Source organism: Ochotona curzoniae, unplaced genomic scaffold (genome assembly GCF_017591425.1).
Source record: "Ochotona curzoniae isolate NIBS_2020 unplaced genomic scaffold, NIBS_Ocur_1.0 contig_1482, whole genome shotgun sequence".
In the NCBI taxonomy this organism is placed as follows: Eukaryota; Metazoa; Chordata; class Mammalia; order Lagomorpha; family Ochotonidae; genus Ochotona; species Ochotona curzoniae.
In genome coordinates, this window is record NW_024465100.1 from 8,417,164 (window position 1) to 8,435,666 (window position 18,503).

The following is an 18,503-nucleotide window of genomic DNA, read 5'->3' on the forward strand; positions in this document are numbered from 1 at the left end:
GAGGAGTTCTTCAAAGAACTCAGAAAAACCAAGCTTAAAAATGTTACTTTGGTGTCAAAAAGGTTTGACATCCATATGTATCTTTTTCACGACATGCTTTTTTTCCCCTAAAACTTCCTATACCTGTTACTATTTATGCATTTCAAATATGTCATTTCACTTACTTCTTAAATATATGAAACATTAACATAGACCTATAGCAAATAAATGTTTATTCAGATAAATGTTTGAATCTCTCCTAACCCCATTGGCATTCTCTCCACACCCATTCCCTAGACCTAGTATAAGTAAGTTATTGATTTTATGAATTTCTGGTTTATCATTCCAAGTTTTTTATCCATATTAGCAAGTGCATGCATATTTTCATTTTGTTATTTACAGTACTCTCCATCTTTTTTTTTTTCCTTAGCTTTTTTTGTTTCATATAGTGATATTGGCTGGAAATCTCTATTTATAGCTGCCTAGGATTCCACTTTTTGTGGGTGGGATATTGAGCTAATCTATCATGTGTGAGCATTTAGGGAGTTTTTTAAGACTTTACACTTATGGACAATGCTGCAGTAAGTAAGCTGAGCATATGATTTTCATATGCTGAGGTTATGTCTTATGAACAAATTCCTAGATACAAATTTGAAAGCAAAATGTATATACAAATTTGTCTGATAACACCACATTCCTTTCCAAAAGACTGTATCCTTTGCATTCTCATCAGCCAACATAAGGGAACAAAGCCTGTGTTTTTCAGTCTGTCCCAAATCATTCTAGCAGAGATACCAAACCACATTTGAGTGGCTAATTAATGCTCACCTTGTCCGCCAATCAATACCACCTAACCACGGTTCTAACAATTAGGGACATGGTTTACAGGAAGACAAACCCAAATAATCATGAGCTTGGGAGGAAAAAAAGCTCTTGGGAAATAAAAGTAGTTGGCTTTGATTATAAGAGTTTTGAATTAGGAGCCATAGAAATTCACATATTTTCACCCTGTAACTTTTCCTGATAACTCTTGTTAAGAGCTCACTGAGATAGAATCATTCATTCCACCCTTTTCTCTGTGTCTGACACCATCCCCAGTGTCGCCCATGCATCTTCTCATTTTATTCCCATAACCAACCTGAGAGGCTGGTCTCATTGCCACTCCCATTTCAGAGTTGAGGACACAAAATAATGGACAAATTATTCATTTTCCTTAAGAAGAAAAAAAGAACTGTATCACGAATGGGCTATGAACTAAGCTCTCACACTTCAAAGCACATCGAACCCCATTGAATGCAGAGGAAAACCCAACCCATGCTCCATCACACTCCCATAGGCAGATTCTCCTCTCACTACTTTCACACCAGAGCGAGTTCTATGAGAGAACTCAAGTACTATGTCACCACCAAAAAAGAACCAGAAGATAGTGGTTTTAATGGATTCCAAACAGATTCTGTCAAGAGCTTCTACCTTTCAGCAAACAAGGCATTGGCTCCTCTGACACATGCACACATTTGTTATACCCCTGTGACTGGGGACAACGTACAAGCACCCTAGGAAAGAGAGTATTCAAAAGACAGAAATGCAGTCTCCATCCTGACACAAAAGGAAAAAACATGATCTTAGTCCTACTGTTCTAATCTGTGTCTGGAAGTGCAGTCACCAGCATGTGATATTTGCACCAAAAAAATGTTATGAATACAACGCAGGGCACCCAAAAATGAGATGCAACTTTGAGGTGTATGCACATCCTATCTGGAACCAGTGTGCCCTCATTTTCTATCCAGGTGAAACTGAAGCCCCCACTTTTACTCTTACAAATAACAATATCACATTAGTTAGATAAGTGCCAAGAAATCATTATTGAAATTCTGATAGCATTTGCCTTACTGGTAAAAGAAAATCACCTGTAATGCATCGTTTAAATAATTACTTTAAACAAAAGCTTCTTTTCTGCATTGCTTATTTATCTTTGGAGACCAACTCAGCAGGGCTATGTATTTTATTAAAATTGCCTTCAGACTGCTAATGGCAGGGCGTCTGTTAGCTCAGAAAAAGTGATGGCAGTTTGACTCCCATTCCTAATATTGGGAGTTAGTCCAGACACTGAAGAGCCAGAACTCTGCTGTGCATTTGACTATGTTATCAACACTTTGCTTGCTAATGATACTACTGACAGCCTTTCAAGATGATGGGTCAGACTTAAATAGGAAAGCTTGTAATTGTGCTTACAAAACCAAAGGAACCACTTTCCCGCTTTCTCCACCCCCCCACCCCCAATCCCTTGTATCAGCAGATCAGTTGGTGTTAAGCTTCACGACTGGGAATTATTTGGTAAGCTTCTGCTCCTTTGCGTTTTTTCCACTTTCCACCTTGAATAGGGAGCCTCCAACAGCACCTGATAGCTGCTCGTTCTGCGAATGACAACTGAAAAGCTTTCCTGGGGTGTAACTGTGTGCCAACTACCCAGCGGAAGGTCACATGGACGACTTCCCTGTGGCTTTTATTTTCCCCAGGGAAATCCACAGCCAGGGCTGACTGCTTGCCAAATATGCTGAGTGCTAACAACCCAGCAGTGCTAAGAACCCCGCATCCCTCTTGATGGGAAGCAGTAAGCAACTGTGCCGAACACCTGTGTCAGCTCCGGTTTCTGGGGACACTCTAGGCAACCACTCAGGCAGCATTCAGGGACAGGGAGCCTCACAGGAGTCATGCGACCACGGTGAGGTTTGGCAGATCTCTAAAAAACCAGAGCATTTAACTACCATTTTAAAAAGTGATCTAAATGATTTGTGAGTTAAATATTTTTCTGTAAGCATCCAAAAGAAACCACCATGATGAACCTTTCTTGTAATTATACAAGTAAATACAACTCCATCACTTCCTTTAATATCTCTCCTCCCAGTTGAGGAAGAAAAGATACAACCTGAGAAGTGGATGGACAATCAGTCCAAATAAGTCAATCCTTTTCTGTGACTCACAGAAGAATATGCAAAGTTGAATATGAAAATGTTGATCAAGAAATGTGATGGAGGAAAAGTGAAGCTATATTTTGAAAAACACTGTCCATCACAGGTAAAGACGCAGTACACACACAGGTTTGAATGAGCACACAAATGGTGCTCAATGCTTCAGAAAACAGGACCACCTGCCAGAAATACTGACATCTTAGAATGTCAATAAAGCCTGCTAGGGTTCGCTGTCTGCAGAACCCTCAGTGTGGAGGGCTGGGGGAAGAGCAGGCTGTATGCAGATGAGATTAAGCATAAATGGAGAAATAAAGGTTACTTCAGGACCACACAGTTGATGAAGCAGTGGGATTACAATTAGAAACTCGTGGGGTTTTTTTTCTTTATTTCTATGATTCCACCCAAATATCTCCAAGATAGCACACAACAGTCGGATCCATTATGAAGTGTTTTCTCAGTCAGAGAACAGCCAACTTTCACCAACAAGCTTACATCCACTTATTTTCACACTCAATTTCTCTTGTTAGCTTTCTGGGCATGGAACAGCTCCGCAATCCACCAACACGGTCCCCTCCAATACAAAGGATAGCAGAACAGTTCATGGTCCCTTACCAAAATAATGAATGGATCAATAAAGTGCAACTCATTGTTCTTGTGTCCCATATCTGTAGATTACATGACTTTTATTTCAGACGCCCAAATTAGATATTAATCCCTTGTCCCTCGGAGGAGTCACCAAGCCCTATCCAGCTCTTTGATTGGCTGCTTCTCTCTGTCCTCAGTTGTTGCAACCTCAGTCCTGATAACTTTATCTTCTTCTTCGATGATGATATTGCTCTCTCATTTTCCTTCCCATGGCTACATCTCAACCTCAAATTAACATGATATTAATTAATCCAAGATAGAGTATGAGTCACTGATTCCCCACAACAATTTTTTTTAAATAGCTTCAAAGTTTTGTAGAATTAATTCAGATCACTCAGCACAAGATGAAGAATGCCATCTGGAACACACTTACCTGTACAGTCACACTTCCTCCCTTAGTCTAGCTTTTGTTACATCCACTCTTCCTCCAACCCAACAGGCACTAAAAAAAATCAAAACCCTAAACATATGCTTCCTCATCTTCCCAGTGTAAACCTCTTGGCTGGGTAAAGGCCACACATTCTTTACAGCCGGGTTCAGATATATATCCTCTGGTCTATGTAACACTGTTTCTATGAACCTCATAGAAGGGTACCATGCAACATTTGTGTATTCTTTTATGACTTTGTATCTCACATGATGATCATTTGGTTACTATTCTTTCAGCCAAATTCATTCAAGAAAGTCTAAGAACAAGCCTAGAAAGACAGGCAGCTCAGTCCCACCCAAGGAAGGGAGGAGAACTGGTGCAAAAAAAAAAAAAAATATATATATATATATATATATATATATATATTAGGGAGGCAAGTACGGGAGCCATTCATGTAGATGAACAAAACTAAAGCCCAGATACACCGATTCAAAAAAAATTGCCTTCTGGGTTTCCCAGACATCTAAAAAGACCTAGCCTGATAAAAGGACTGAGGAGAAAGTGGAAAAAAGAGACAAACTGACAATACCCAAGTGTAATGTGTAAATGATTGGTGAAGGATGATGGAAGAAATCAATAACAAAGTCACTATTTTGGATTTCAGACAGTGGACCTGAGCATGCGTGAAAGAGATTTGAACCATTCGGGTGCACAAACAGCATTAGATGTGCTTTGAGAAATACAGTTATGTCCTCTCCTAAAAAGGAAGTGCATTACACTGAAACTGTCTGACTCTTGTTTGTCTCTTTCTTCTTGATTTTGACTAAGAATATATAAGACCCAAATTAGCCACAGTATTCAATTTCAAGTCAACATTTACCTCATAGTTGGAAACCAAGAATACCCACCACTTTCGGGCTTGATTTATTTAGTTTCAGTGTTATTTGCAAACTGAAAATTTAGGAGGATTATAAGAAAATTCTTAATGAAAGCAATCCCCCAAATGATTCTCAATTCGCCAAGTCATGGAAGACATACATAAAGAGTGAATTACTTGGGCATATCATTTCATATGCAGAATTTCTGTTTGTCTGCCTTTGTTTTTGCAGGACTTTTAATGCATCTAACAGCAGATATCTTAGCATATGCCCAATACTTGAAATTATCCTTCCTGTGTGTTGGCAGACAGTTTTCCCAGGATACACACCAATACAAAATTCACAATGTTCATGCTAAAAATAATGATAAAATTCCTAAAAGCACCCAGGCAGAAGAATTTTAACATTTGCTACCATTTGAGTAAATTATTTTACTTGAAGAAGTCTGACCGGTCTGTAGAGACATTGGTCTGTGTGGGATGCTGACTGAGGTAAGCCACTAGCGGTTGTTCTAAGTGAGATGAAGACGTGAAAGGAGCTGAGACAAACACCAGGGAACTGTGGCCCTGGCAACACGGGGTGAGAAATAAAGAAGATCCTCACATCCTCACTCAACAGTGAAGCCGACGTGGTAGCTAGAATCATAATCACTGTTTACAATGACACGATAAATCAACATGAGAAATGACCTTGAACTAAGAGTCGAATGCAACTCATAGGCCACATCACAACAATGCTCAGCACAGATGCCAGCACGGCTCCTGCTTCCTGGGGAGGGTGACCAACAGCAAACCTTCCACGATGACTCGCTCCCGGGAGACCTTCTGACTATCTGAAACTTTCTGCTTTTATCGACATTGTCTGTTTCAATTAACCTTCGCTTTGTACAGGGTGGCCAACATGTAAGAGTTAAGCTCAGTGTTAGCAAATAGATGAACTTTGAAGAGTGTCAAGAGCTTTCACTGCTGGACTGTGTGCTGAGTGTTTGGCAAAAGGGGAAGAAACTTGACGTTCATGACCTGGGTGTTCTCTTCCTATAAGCACATAATTATTAACACTTTTTATGGTTTAAAGACTTCATTATGAAAAGTCATCGAAGAACCTCATTTCAGAACAGTTTATACTACATAAAGAGTAACAGAAATCAAGGTATCTGGTTAACTTCTAGGGTTAAAAAATGGACTTCATACTTTCAAAGTTTGCTTAAATTACTTTTCGATTTTTCAAACCCCAAAAGAAAACTAGGTGCCTGCTATGCCTTGTGTGTAAGTGTGATAGTTATGATCTGTAAAACTGAGAATATTCCTCAAGTACAAACATAGAACAAACAAACCACCTGGCAACAGAAGTGCAACAATGATGGCAAGTACAATGACAATGTGAATATCCTGACCTGAGTCGTCCAATCACTTGCACGCTGATGTCCTGGATATTATCTATGTCTTGCAACACTACAAGAAAAAAAGAGAAGGAAAGAGCATTAAATGAAAAATTAAAGCACTCTCAAACCATTCAGGTTAAAAAAAAATAGACAATTTAAAAGATTTTACATTAGAAAAACTTGAAGAAATTTTAGGTAATTTCATCAAAATAGTTTGTTTTCTAAACCATTTTCATATCCATATAGTAGTGTGTGATTCACAGGACTATGTCAGGATTTTTTTAGAAAAATATTTATTTGTCTGAAAGGTAGTCACAGATAGAAAAGGAAAGAAAGAGGAAGGGAAGGAAGAAGGAAGACAAGGAGAAAGGGAGGGAGGGAGGGAAAAAAGAAGGGAGGGAAGATTGTCCATCCACTGGTTCACTCCCCTAAGGGACTCAAAAGTTCAGGATGTGCCAGGCCAAAGCTCATTCTCTCTCCCATATGGGTTCAGGGGCCCAAGCACCTGGGCCATCTTCTACTGCCTTCCCAGGCACACTGACAGAGAGCTGGGTCAGCAGTGAAGCAGCCAGGACTTGAACTGATGTCTAGATGGGAGGCTGGAAATGTGAGCTGTGGTTTAATCCTCTGTACCACAATGCCAACTGTAATGACTAATGAATAAATAATCATCTTTAAAAACCAACTTTGTTATTATATTACAAAATATAATAACATGTGAAATGTGACAATACATTTCGCTTGAACCACAGCAATTAATTCCCTGTAAAAACCTTACACATTACTAACACATTCATGAGAATCTGCATGTATGTGCAGGCATGTAGATGTTCACATACATGTTTACACAGAATGATCATGGGCCAAATACCATTGAGATGGACAAGTATAACCATTTTTAGAGTTCAGGTGGCTAACTTAAAATATATTTAACAGTGCAACTCTACTTACAAATAGAATAACTTATAAAAAAGAAAAACTTCCAATGGATAATGAGCTTACTAAATATATACCTATTAGTACTTACGAAAGCATGGTGTTCAACGGTACTAGCTGCTAGGACCCTAACTTTACACAAGAAGCAGCTAGAGTTTTCAAGGTTAAAAGTGTTACTGAATAAAAGAGTAAAACAAAACCAGGAACACAACTTCTACTCAGTTATTTGTCAGAGCCAGACTCCAGCATTGTAAGGAGATCTCTAACCTGTTACTCCTTGGAAAATTTATTTAATCTCTAGAAAGTTTCTCAATCTGTAAAACAGTTTCTTCAGCCTCCCATGAATCTGCAAATAGAAATGCATATAGGTATTTTACCACTACCTTGTTATTTGAGAACACAGAATATTTTTGATAAAGGGAAGTTCATTAATTTCTTCCTTTTTTTAAAAAAAGTTTGTGTCCTCAAGATGACCAAAACCAATGGTTTCCAGATGTCTAAGCATTGTTAAAGGCTTGTTAGAAAGGCAGAACAAGAGGGAGAAACAAAGCTCAATCTTCCATCTGCTCCCCAAATATCTGCAAAATCCAGATTTGAACCAGTCTAAGCCAGGAGCCAAAGATTCCAGTCTGGTGTTCCTCATGAGAGGCCAGGGTCCAAGTGCCTGGGCATTTATCTCCCATAGGTAGATGAGCAGGAAGCTAAATGAAAAGCAGAGCGGCCCTGACTCCAATGGGCACCCCAAAATGGAATGTTGGGGTTCTCTGTGGCAGCTTAACTCCCTGATCTAACAATGTGGTAATAGCAGAGGACAGAATAGAAAAATAAGGGGTGGTATTGTGGCACAGCAAACTAAGCTGCTGCCAGATACAATGCTATCCCATATGAACACTGTTTCAAGTACCAGCTACTCCATTTCAGATCTAATCCTTGCTGATGCTCCCAGGAAAGCAGCACACTCCGTGGGAAGGACAGATGGAATTCCAGACTCCCCAATTTGGCCCAGCCCAGTTGCATACATTATGGCCGTTTTTGAAGTAAACTATCCAGTGTCAGGGCTCTCTCTCCCCTTCTGTAACTCTGTCTCTCAAACAAACAAAAAAATCTTAAAGGAAATGAGCACTTTTCAAGCAGTTTAGAACTGGATGTGTTCAAAAAGACAATGCAATAGTGTATGTTAGGTAGTTATGATGACTGTGGCGACAACTAAAACAGTTCTGGATAGAAACAGGTGAGAAAGGCCTGCAGTTCTACGCAGGGTCAGACACGTCAATTTGAGAAAGAACTTTTCAGGCAGAGAAACAAGTTGATGTGGCTGCATTTGCTGAAAGGTTGTATTACACAGTAAGTAGGAGAATGGCAGGAAATGAGATCAGAGAAGTAAGCAGGGGCAGGCAAAGACTGTGTGAGATGTTGGCGGCCAATTAAGGGTGCTTTTGTTCTTAGAAAAAAAACCTACAAGCTATTCCAAGAATCTAAGCAGAAAAAGGAACTTATGTGACTTAGGTTTTAATTAACTCAATATTTCTGAGTGGAGTTTCAACTGGCATTTTGGGTGAGCAAGTCTACAGTACCACGTCCGGCAATGGTAGTTATCATTCAGCATCTCTCAGCCGGGCCTCCTAAGTGCCCATAGTAACCTTCAAGTCTTCTAACAACCCCAAATGTCTCTACTCACTTCCAGAGCTATGTTAAGGACAGCTGCAGGGGAGGTCAGGCCAGCATCTATGTTGTAACATTGCAGACACATGTTATCTGGAAGCGGAGTAGCCATGATGAATCCTGAATGTGTTCTTTTTGCCAATGGATTTGATGGAGGTGTGAATGAAAGTCAGTGTGTAAAGGACGTGCCACCAGTGGCTGGAACGAGGGAACAGAAGGAGGGAATTCCTATCGGTGAGAATGTGGGGAGGAAGTGATCGGAACAGATTTAATGAAGAAAGCAGGCATTTGGTAAAGACACATCAGATCCTAGATAAAATCAGTTACACTCATATTTTACTCAAGGATTTATTTTTTTTTAAAAAAATTCAGGATTGAGCCAACGGCCACCGGATTTTACACGAGGCATTGGGGGCACACAGATTTATTAAGTTCATGGACATAAACATTTGAGATACAAATGATTACTGATAACTAATAGTAGTCTATTAATCCTCAACAACCGGACTATATTAAATATTTTCTTTTTCTAAAGAAAAATCTAGCCCAAAGGAATGAATCTAATCGTGGGAATTTCAAACAATAAATGGAGTGTGTAGCTTAGGCAGGCTTTTAATGTTGTTAAAATCCCACCAGGCTCCTACAGCATGGAATAGGTATCCTACAGCGAGATTAGGCTCGGAGTTGGGAAAGCAGTGGGCGATGCAACCGTCCTGTACCTCACACTGACTAAGCATCACAAGTGCCAGCACCATGAAGTCAACCAGTCAATACACATGACCTTTTCCACGTCCATGGGTAACTCCAGAGGTACAGTCGTGTTCAGATGTTATTTAAAAACCCTTTCATGAGCAGAGTTGGACTCATCCTTTGTTAAGATAGAACTAATCATTCTTATCAGCAAAATAATTTTTATACAAACATAATTCAGAGTTGCTATTATGAAGTACCCAATTACAATCAGAAATTTCTCCCAGCAGTGACATCCTGACTACCCTTAAAAATACAGAAACAAAGGGCCCAGAGCAGTAGCCTAGGAGCTGAAGTCCTCACCTTGCATGCATCAGGGTCCCATATAAGCACCGGTTCAGTTGGCTCATTCATGTCCTGGCTGCCCCCACTTCCCATACAGCTCCCTGCTTGTGGCCTGGGAGGGCAGACAAGGATGGCCCTGAGCTTGGAACTCTGCACCTGCATAAGAGACTTGGAGGAGGCTCCTGGTTCTGAATCAATTCAGCTCCAGCCATTGCGGCCACTTTCGGGAGTGAACCAAAAGACAGAGGGTCTTTGTCTTTCCTTCTCTCTGTAGATCTGACTTTCCTATGAAAGTAAATAAACCTCTAAAAATAATAACAATAAAGAAGAACAGGTGTCTGGCATAGCAGCTTAGTCCCACTGGGGAGGCCTAGACCCCATACAGAGTGCCAGCTTCCAGTGCCAGCTACTCTGCTTCCCACTCATCTTCCTGTGAATGAACACACCCTGAGGCAGCAGGCAATGGCTCAAGCACCTGGGTACCCGCAACCCATGTGAAGAGACCCAATCTGAGTTCAAGACTCCTGGCTTGGGCCTTACCAACCACTGCTGCTGTGGGCAACTCTCCAGTGAACCCATGGATGGGAGATCTTTCTCTCTCCCTTTATGCTTTTCAGGTAAGTAATTTTCATATGCACATAAAGAAATATTCTGAACAGTAGTATTGATCGTGCAAACAGAAGTTTCTCCTACTAGAGTGTTGGAAAAAAAAGAAGAGCTGCAGCATAGACCTCAACCCCTAGCAAAAGGAGGACCTCACTGTGACAACAAGACACCACTGCCTGCATCTACAATGCCACGACACAAGTAAATAGCATAATGTTGCAACTGTAACTGCAGCAGAAGGAAAAGTAAGGTGGGAGAGGAGGGAAGAAAAGAAGGAATGAGGGAAATCATATACCTACAATAGCAATAAACGAAGTTTCTCCTGAAGTGTGTTGAAGCACTCAATTCATCAAGTCAGAAAACATGCAAAATATTTGGATTCTATCCCAACATTTCCTAGCAATATCTGTTCCCCTGTCCTCTGCGATACAGGTGAGCTATCTATATTTAGAAGTCATGTACTTAGTACTTTGCTTCCAAGGAAAATGGTACTGTTTTCTAGAGTGCTGTGGCATATTGTCAGTGACTCCAGTTACATAATTCCAGAAGGACAACCGGGATGCGATTCTTCAGTCAGGTGGCATCCCTGATCAGCGGTCAGTTTAAGCAAGAAGGTTTTCTGCAAAGGTGCTCACTCGAACCAAAGTGGGAAGGAAAGAGACCAAGATGCAGCAGCGTTGGAGAGAGACCCCACTGGCATCCCATTGTTGTTGCACTGGAAGGACATCGTGTGTCATAACGAATCGCCATTAATTTGAGCCAGCAGTACCCTTGCACTGCGCTTGGCAACCCAGGATGACAAACAGTGCCTGCAAGATCATCTAATGAGGGGACAAGGCTGCTTTAGCCGTGCCGCTTCACTCAATTAGTGGACAAGGCTTTTAATGCTGCTTTGCACAACTAAAGCAATTTTGATTACTTAGAGCTAAGTCTCCATTTAGAATGTTTCAGAAGCTGAGTTTTTTTTTCTTTTTAAATATAATTTATCTAGAGAGTATTTGAATGCTAATAACCTATTTGAAAGCCAATCACATTATTCCTTATTTTTCCTTAAGTAATACTGTGAAATATATTTTTTAAAAGTTCAAATGATAGAATTTGCTCTAGCAAATGAAATGTAAATAAGATAGCAAATAATTAAGGGTATTCTGAGAGTGAGAGAGTGTGTGTGTGTGTGTGTGTGTGTGTGTGTGTGTGTGTGTGTGTGCGCGCGCGTGCAGGCACCATGTATGTCTTTGCCAGAATTACAGTTGGTGAACTGTATTTCATCAGCCAACATTATCAGGAGGGTTGCATATTTATTCTATATATCCACATTTAAAAATTGCAGATCTTGCCTTCTTTGGCGAAAAGCATTTATATTTCATAGCTTTTCATATAAGGCACTGATTATTTCCATTCCATTTCTTTTTAAAACCATGTTCTTGTGCAAGGAAAAACACTGATAAGTACAAGGGTGTAACTTTATTTAATGATGTGATGACTGGTGCAGTGTTTCCTTACTGAGTGTTAATCTACCGACTACGACGCCGACATCTTATATCAGCACTGGTTCAAGTCCAGGTTGCCCCACTTCAAACCCAGTTACCCAATAATGTGCCGTGCAGAGCTGCAAAAGATGGCCCAAGTAGCTGGGCCCCTGCCACTTATTTGCGGGACCTGGCTGGAATTCCAGGCTGTTGGCATCGGTGTATCCATTCTCTGGCCACTGTGGTCATTTAGAGGGGGTGAAGTAATTGATAAAAGATCCATCTCTCCTCTTTGTGCAACTCTGTCTTCAAAGTAAATACACCAATCATTTAAAAATGTGACTAGTGATTTACAGCTACGAAAGTCCTTACATTTTTCTTAGAAACCCAGTATTTATGTAATATTCAGCATTCTTCTATTTTACTCATCTTGTGCATATTATTTTTTCAGTTTGTGCAATACTCAGACTGCTTGCCCTGTGTGAAATTCCTTCAAATTTTGTGAATATAATGAGAAAGACACTGGTTTCTAGGAATTGCTCCAGGTCTACACACGCAGTAGGTCCCCATCCGGTTTGGTGAAACTGAACACTGATCCCATACAGGGCAAGAACAGGAGCCACATTGCTCCCCACCCCCACTACACACATTTTCTTCATGTCTTTGTCACAGCTGAAAGATAATGGCAGCACCCAAAGCCAACAGACATCATAGCTTCACCTTACTCCACAACAAAAGCAGCTTTTCTGCTAGTTATTTTTTAATCCATTAGCTTAATGAAGTCCAACATGCCAGTTTTGAAATGACACACACCGAACATACCATCACACCTTTATTGTATAAAAGTGCTGTAAGATACTGAAAAACCAGTCTTCTAGAGAAGAAGGCTGGGAGAAGCTTGGGAACGCCAACACCTTTAGTACCCGGAAAACCTACCCAGTGAATAAAGCAACAAATTCAGAGCATTGCTTTCTCTTTGCATGATCACGTTCCAATTTCTTCTTTAAAAATCATTTATTTTTTACTTATTTGAAAAGCAGAGTTATAGGCACAGAGATCCTCTCTCAGTTGATTCACTCCCCTCACATGGCCACAATGTCCTGGGCTGGAACAGGTCAAAGCCAAGAGCCTGTGAACTTCAGCTAGGTTTCATGTGTGGGTGGGAGGGACCCAAGCAATTAGACCACCATTCACTGCTTTTCCAGGCACTGCAGCAGTGACTTGGATTAGAAGTCAAACAGTCAGAACTTGAAATGGTGCTTACATGGGATACTGGTGTTCTGAAGTGCAGCTTAAACCACTGTGCCATAATACTGGGTTCCATATTTCATTTTCTTAAAACAAATTTAATAATTATTACTTTATTGTCACCAAGTAGTTAACTCCAAGACACACAACACTGTCATGGAGCTGATTACATATTAGTAGGAAATGGCACAGTATTGACTAGTTGGTGAAGCAAATCAAAATTATAACCCTTTTAGGTTCAAATAATATTTCCCTTAATATGTTGTTTTTAATAATTGCAGTGACTTGGAAACTGACAAGTACTTTTATAGAATCAGTTATCCTCTTACACAAAAAATTAAATAAAGCACACATCAGTCAGTTTAATTATACTTGAAAAAGTAAAAAAAAAAAAAAAGATTGCTAGTCATATTTTTTCTCCATATTTGCCAAAGAGGGCAGTATCAGAGAACCAGACAGGTTCCCTGATGTAGGAATTGTAGAACAATAACATTGAAGGTATAAATGTTAATGGGATAATACGCACACTTTAGGAAGTGTGAGTCTCTTAAAGCTTTCCTCTCCTTTTTTGATTCTTCTGTACAAGACTGGCCTGAAGAAACACCATGATGATTACTCTTTGCTTTCTTTTCACCCATTTTAATATCTAACATTTTAGATGCCCACTCCTATTGGCACAGTAATATCTGCATGGTTTCATCATCGCAGCCATGTGGGTTGTTGTTAGCGGCGAAGTGAGTAAAACTGCAACATAGTTCATGTCCTGGTTGTTCCACTTCCCACGCAGCTCTCTGCTAATGAGCCTGGGAAATCAATGGAGGACAGCCCAAGTGACTGAAACCCTGTGCCCAAGTGGGAGAACTTGATAAAGCTCCCAGCTTTGCTCAGTTCCAGGAGTTGCAGCCATCTGGGGAGCAAACAAGCAAACGGAAGCTCACTCTTTCTCTCTCTACCTCTATAACTCTGTCTTTCACATTAATCAATAGATACCAGTCCCCCCCCACCCAAAGAAAAATCATAGCTCTATGTAAAGGTAGATCTGGACTTATTTCCATCTATACATCTTCATTTATTTGCACTCACAAAATCAGATGCAGTTACTTTCTGTATTTCTAAATTATGCTAACTGCATTTCTTTTTTGCAAAAATATGCACATCTATGTGTTATTCTTATTTATCACTTCTTCCTGTGTAAAAGGTATTCAGTACACTTTCCAAAGTTGTGGTTGCTTCATTTTGTTTTTTAATTTCCACATCAGTAGATCCTAGAAGAGCTCCCATATTAGTCAATAGGGCCATTCTTGACTATTATTATAACTGCATGATAAATGTACTGTACATCCATACTGTACAGTACAGCACATTACAGTACCATAATCTATTTAACAGGTTTTCTATATGGTGGGTGATTTTAACTTAATTTCAATATGCATAAGCATAAATAGTGATACAAGTAGTACGGATCACTGTTGAAGCGCAGAAAACCACTCGTAGCTAAGGAGAATTTCTGTGGCAGACGTCAGGCAGTGTCAGCTGTCTCCACACTGGTGGCCTGAGAGTAGGGGAGCAGTGGAAAACCTCAACTACATAAAGACTTTCACACAAGCTCAACACTTTTCATTCAATGAAAAGTTTCTAAGACTCTAGATTGACATGAACTGACTGTAAGAGCTGTAAATGCGGACCAGCACTGTGGGCCACAGAGTAGGTCCCCATCACAATGCCAGTATCTCACGTAAGAGTGCCAGTGTGAATCTGGCTGCCCCGCTACCAATCTACATCCCTACTAATGTGCCTTGGGAAACACTGGAGGATGGCCAAGCACTTGAGACCCTCTCACCCACATCGGAGATCTGCATGGAATTCCTGAAAAATGGGTTTTGCCTAGCCATGACCAAGCTTTTATGACCATCTGAGGAGCAAATCAGGAAATCCAAGATCTCTCTCAGCATTACTTTCTCCTGTTATTCTGCCTCTTAAATTAAAAACAGTGTCAGCAATTTGAAAGCAATGATTGAATACATAAACCTACTCATCCTCATCTATCAGAAGTCTAACAGACCCTTTCAAAGACAATGTCCAATAAATGTGAGTTAAAGTTATGAAGGTAAAGAGGGAGGAACAGTTGCCTTCACCACTTCTGAAAGCAGCTCAGTCTATAAACAACGCCCAAAGCATCTTCCCTGTATCATCTATGTTAACAGATGGGCACGGATCCAAGTCTGTGGCTGAAACATGCTCTGTGTGTAATAACATGTTACCTTCTGAATCCGTAACCCTTATAGGAGTGACAATCAATGGTTTTGAGACAAGAGGAGTGGTGCACAGCAAGCTGGCAAAAACCGCCAGTATCAAGTGCCTCTGAGGCAAAGCTGCCCAACTGAAGGGCCCAGGAACTCCTCCAGAGAGAAGGGTGGGCACTGCTGCACAGTGGGTCAAATTCCTGCTGGGGTGGCCGACATCGCACAGAGAGGACATTTCAAGTTGTGCTTCTCTGCTCCTACTCAAGCTCTGTGCCTGTACGACCTTTGGAGGCAAAGGGTGATGGTTCACGTGCTCAGGTCCTTGCCACTCACAGCAAAGACCCACACAGAGTTTCCAGGTTCCTGCCCAATGCAGGATGCCACAGGCATTGAGTGAACCAGAAGATAAAAAACACTTCTGTTTTTTGCTTTCTCTCTGTACTGCTTTATTTTACAGATGAAATAAGCATTTTAAAGAGAGAATGAAGAAAGAAGGGATGGTTATGTGTCTGTTGAAAAATAAAAGTCTAAGAGACCCCCTATGAGGGAGGTAAAATCTGGGTTTTTCTCACAGCATTTTAGATTTTCCGTTTTCCCCTGCAATAGACTAAAATGCAGGTATGTTCAAAGGAAAACCTAGAGATTCTCACAAAGAACACAAAAAGTCAATGGTTCTGCACCAAGAAGATTATTATTATTACCATCACTATTATTATTCATTTGTATCATGCATAATACAAATGTCTGATTGACCTGTATTCCTTCAGTGGGGGAAAACCCTTGGGAGTGGATGACCTCCTAAGTAGCAAGATCGCGGCTAATCTAAGTATTTTGCTGTATCATCATCTAATTATCACATGCAGGGCATTAATCGAAGCACCTCATTTAAGGTGGGAAAGAGCTTTGTGAAGGGAGGTGATTCAACACAGTCTCCTCTGATGAGATCTGTCATCTCACATTCCTTTTTCCCAAGTAAGTAGAGGCTAACTGGCCAGTGACACACAAGCCTGTGCTACATGTATTTATTTCTAAGTCATGGGTTCCCTCTTAAAATAAAAATCGATCCTGTAGTCACAATCACCTCTTTCCCCTCCCCCCAAACCACCCTGTCACGCACTAACACGCACAGACACACACGACAAGCAGTTCGTGTTCAAAAGGCATCCCAGAGAGACAAGATGCAGAGGGTGTGAAGGGTGGATGTGGGAAGCACAAGGGTGCAGCCGCCCAGACTGACAAAGAGGAAAGCATGTGGCTTCCTTCCTTCCTCCCGGGGTGCTGGGGCTCGCAGGCAGCACGCAACTCACTCCCCCCACCGTCCCCCCCAGAGGCTTCTGCCTGCAAGCTCCACTGGGAAGACACTTGGTATGCCACAGCAAACCAAGATGTTTGCATTCCCACCAATCCAGGGATAAGGCATTTTCCTCTTCCAGACACAAAACATACAGTATATGAATGTTTAATGGAGGCTAAAACTGGGAGAGGAACAGAAAACAAGAACAGAGCAGGTTAAAAAAAATATCTGGTTTCTCTCTATCAAAATACTAATTAAAATTCATGTTCATGGGGATGATTATACATATGTTTTTGAACTAAAAGTCTAACCTGGCACTATTTTTTGGCCTTATTTTTGTGACAACATTTTTGTCCATATGGCATGAAGTGAATCATTTTACATCTTTTTTTAAGCTCTATGTGTTGTTCTTGTTGTCTATTCCCTCCTCTCCCACCACACACACACTGGCAGCCGCTACCGAGTTACCAAATGCCAAGCCTACAAGCTGGCTGCATGCAGCTCTACAGTACTGGCATTTTCCTTTCTTTGCACAAATCTCTCTCTCCCTCTTTCTCCCGTCTCCCTCCCTCCCTCATGTGTGCATGTGCGCGCGCGCACACACACACACACACACACACACACACACATGCATATGAGCACTCTGGACATTTCTTCTTCATTTCCATGAGATTTGGGATGCTCCAGGCCTCTGCATAGCCCTGGCTGCTCGGCCTTGGCAGAGGACAGCACCAGCTTACCTGGTGCTTCTCACCACTGGCCTCTCTCCTCCATGGCACCCTGGCAATTAGCTGTTCACACAATTAGCTTAGTCACAGCAATGTTTCAAGGCCATGCTTGTCCAGATGGCCCCTGCCCCTTAACCTTCTTTTCAAAAACGACAATCACCCGGTGTTACTGTGTTCGCAGGCAGGACAATGCTCTCTTACTGTAGCCCAGCCATGCCACCTGAGCACGGGGACCTGCCTCGCACACACGTTTCTGTGTGTGTGCTGCCTCCATCAGCACCAGGCACCGCTACCCGTGTGAGGAAGGGCAGCAACTCCACCTAACAAATGTAACTTTAACAACAGTAAAACAACCTAATAGCTTAGCATGCCAGGGGGCTAATGTGGCGGGCCATTTACTGCTGCACTAAATAGCCCCGGTTTGATTCTCATTGCCAAGTGTTGAACTGAGAATTGCAAGGCGAGAGCAGCTCCTAATTCATTAGATAAAGGGGGTCATTGCTCATAGGGAAAGTGTAAGAGAGTGGGAAACCGAACGAAGCACTCCTGCTTTCTAGTGGTGTGACAAGGCAGACTCATGGAGATATGAAAAGCTCTGTGACTGGCACGCACTTGTCAACTCCCAAATCTAGTTAAGTTTCCCCTTTTCTTTTTCCTGTTGCAATATTTGGAAAGTGGCTACAAGGAGATGGTGTCCTAATACTGAGACCTGCTATTGATGACTAGTAAGTCACCTTGAGAGCCTTGGAATAAAAAGAACATCATGAGTCGCACAAAGTATGATTTAGTCGTGGCTGCAAAATGAGCCACTACTGAGATGTCTCTGTCAGCCTGTCTGCCTTGTGTGCCCTGGAAAAGTTGCTGGGGACAGTTGTGACCTGGCTAATAGGCTGGGCAGGCAAGAGACCAGTAGCAATAAAAGGGAGAAAAAAATTCTTGTTAAGTTTGCTACATCTCATCATATTGCCTTTTTTTCTTCCTTTAATATTTTTATTTCAGGCAGTTAGAAAGAGTTCTAAGTTCAAACCATTTTTGAATAGCCATAATTAAGCTTATGTGG

General features: G+C 41.2%; 1 long non-coding RNA gene across 1 annotated transcript in view; it reads right to left on the reverse strand.

Annotated features, from left to right (window-relative positions):
• LOC121148382 overlaps positions 1-18,503 on the reverse strand; it is a 120,261-nt gene that overhangs the window by 57,953 nt on the left and 43,805 nt on the right. Inside the window, exon 2 of the long non-coding RNA XR_005882552.1 lies at positions 6,235-6,292. This is a non-coding gene — a long non-coding RNA (uncharacterized LOC121148382). The remainder of the gene's footprint in view (positions 1-6,234; positions 6,293-18,503) is intronic.